We start from the raw sequence: 3049 nt of genomic DNA on the forward strand, positions 1-3049 counted from the left end.
CCAAACTTGGAAAGGGCCACTAGATACTCAAAGCAGAAGGAGGGCAGGTGAAAGGGTAACTTTTTTTTTTCAGCTAATACATAATCGTCAGCTGCCATTTGAAGAACAGCCGAGGTCAGTTAATCAGTTATGTGGGAATCCAAGGCCTTTGTGCTGGCTCAGAGCCCTCCTGTTCTCTCTTTTTAAAGTGTTGAGTTTCTAAGATTTCTTCCCCAGAGACATGAAGGAGAGGAAAGAGGACTAGGAAAAGAAGACAATGAACAAAGGCCACATTGTTAGTGGTAACACAGTCCTGTCTAGAGACACAGCAAGGAGAAGGCTGAAAGTGAGCATTTGCAACTCAAGTTTGGGGTTTAGGATCACCTCAAGATTTAGGAGACTCGTGCCATCCATGTCCCCAGTGACCTGGAAGTACACAAAACAGTAGTCTGAAGACAAGACCTGCCATGTACAGTAAATGAGCCACAAGTAGTTTCACCTTCTGGTTTTATTTTATTCCAGATGTAATCATACATGGTACTATTTGTTGAGTAACAATACAGTGTCAGATGCTTTATGTACAAGATTATGCATCTGTGTAACTTTTAGCAGTGGAAACAATCGCCTCATTATACAGATCAGGAAACTGAGGCTCAGGGGGGTTAAGCAAACTTCATCTGTTCTACAAATATTGATTGTGAGTCTTTCCCGTGCCAGGACTTAGAGATAGGATCTAGGCTCAGGTGTGTCTGAAGGCAAAGCCTGTGTCTTTTCTGAGGAACTTTCCTGCTTCCTGAAGGAGGAACGTGTCCAAAGGAGGGGAAATCTCTTTCATCCTCATTTGAAGAATAATCCCTTTGAATTCTGGAAGCCCTCAGAACACAACATGAGTAGGACTCTTAACTGTGTTCACTAGGTGATGGTGACAGTATTGGGATGTGTCTGTTGTTGTGAAATGAACACAGACTGTATCTAGCCTTCATTTAGCATTTCTTAATTGAGTAACAGATCTAGGGAAGAAAAAACAGCCAATTTTTCCTAAAAGCAATATTTTCCTGTGGGATCCTCTGTCATCTAATCAACTGAGTTGAATGAATGAAGGGTGATTTTGTTAAAGGGATTTGGTTTGACATTGGGGAATGCCCCTGAAGGGAATTATGGGATTGTGAGGACCCCCATCTCTTCTCCCCATGCCCCCCCTTCCTGGCTTATGATGATTGAACTCACTCTGACGTGCCCTGCTGCCATGATGTGCCATCCTCACCAGTCCCAAACAGATGGGGTCTCCCAATATTGAATTTGAACCTCCAAAAACAGTGATCTTTTCTTTTCTTCATGAGTATATTGTCTCAGATATTTCATAATAGTGATGCAAAGCTGACTGATGCAACACTTGACTTGCTCTGCTCCTCATATTCTAGACTCCTCCTTAAGAAATCTAGAGTTCTCCAAGCCGCACGACCAAGAGTCAACGTGAATCCCCTTACCTTGTCTTACTGAGGGACTCTGCATCCTTTAAGCATACAGCCATCCACAAATCAGACCATGATTTTTCTGCAACTCCTTAATCTGCCGAACTCTGGTCTATTTCCCCTCAAATCCATTTCTCACATAGCTGCCAACATAAATTTTCTGGTATGTCAATATGTAACATACAATATGCAAATCAGATTCTGTTTCTTCCCCAGTTACTTTCCATTACCCTTGGGAAAATTTTAATACAATAAATCAAGTCCCTCATAGTCTAGCCCAGTGCTGTCCAATATGATATGAGCCACATATCTAGTTTTAAATTTTCTAGTAGCCACATTAAAAAAATTTAAAAGAAACAGGGGGAAATAAGTTAACATACTTTGTTTAGCCAAATATATCCAAACTAAGACTATTTTAACATTTGGTCAATATAAAATAAATGAGTTACTTTTGTAGTCCTATTTTTCTAGTACTCTATTTTCAAAAATTGGATGCTAAATTTTTATCAGAATATTCCATCTGGGGGGCTGGGGATATAGCTCAGTTGGTAGAGTGCTTGCCTCACATGCACGAGGCCCTGGGTTCAATCCCCAGTATCACCACCATCAGGGGGGAAAAAAAAAAAAGAATACTTGATCTGATGCACTGGTCTAATCCCAGAGAATTGAGAATTGGGAGGCTAAGGCTCAAGGATAGCAAGTTCAAGACCAGCCTCAGCAACTTAGCGAGGCCCTAAGCAACTTAGAGAGACCCTGTCTTGAAATTAAAAATAAATAAAAAGGGCCAGGGATGTGGCTAAATGGTTACATGCCCCTGGGTTTAATCTACAGTACAAAAAAAGAAAGAAGGAAAGAAAAAAAGAGAAATACTTCATCTGTATTTAGATTTTATAAAATTTACAACTGAAAAAGTTAATTCACATTCCCAAATGGTTCCAAACATATTTGAAGTTATTGCAATAACTGAACCAAGTATTATTTTTAATTAAAATTATTTAGAATTAAATAAATCTTAAAATTCAATTATTCTGTCACATGAGCCACACTTGGATTGCTTAATGACTTCAGGTGCCTAAGGCCACCATACTGGATAGCACAGATCTATCATTTAGAAAAATCTCAGTAATAACACTAACAACTAATAAGAGTATGTAAGGCACTGGATTAAGTATTTCTATTAATTAACTCATTTCAACTGAGTTGTCACATGACAACAATCCTGAGGTAGATGTTATTATTTCTCAATTTTATAGGAGCAAAGATCAAGGCACAGAGAAATTGAGTAATTTGCCCAAGGTCGTACATCTAGAAAGCAGTGGACATAGGATTTGAACCTAGGCAGTCAGGACCCAGAACATGTACTCTCAACCTCAACAATAACAACTGCCTTACATTCTCAGAGCTCCAAGACGCTTCCTCTCCCCAAGACTATTACTACTGCTTCACTCGTCTGGTAACCATTTGGGAATGCCTGTTGGCTCCTAAAGAGTGGGACAGTGCCATTTCCCACACTACAACATTATTTTTCTGGTAATTATTTAGTACTTATCTGTGCAGATTATGGAAGCAATGTATTAGTAACACAAATGTCAGGGTTC

The 3049-nt window shown here is 39.5% G+C and overlaps 1 non-coding gene across 1 annotated transcript; it reads left to right on the forward strand.

Annotated features, from left to right (window-relative positions):
• The first annotated feature begins 1981 nt into the window (after positions 1–1981).
• Trnav-cac (transfer RNA valine (anticodon CAC)) lies at positions 1982–2054 on the forward strand. Its single transcript has one exon. It is a non-coding gene; the product is annotated as a tRNA-Val (tRNA).
• Positions 2055–3049: the final 995 nt, after the last annotated feature.

Source organism: Marmota monax, unplaced genomic scaffold, assembly GCF_021218885.2.
Source record: "Marmota monax isolate L192 unplaced genomic scaffold, Marmota_monax_Labrador192_F-V1.1 WCK01_AAM20220418_F8-fsc00077, whole genome shotgun sequence".
NCBI classification, from domain to species: Eukaryota; Metazoa; Chordata; class Mammalia; order Rodentia; family Sciuridae; genus Marmota; species Marmota monax.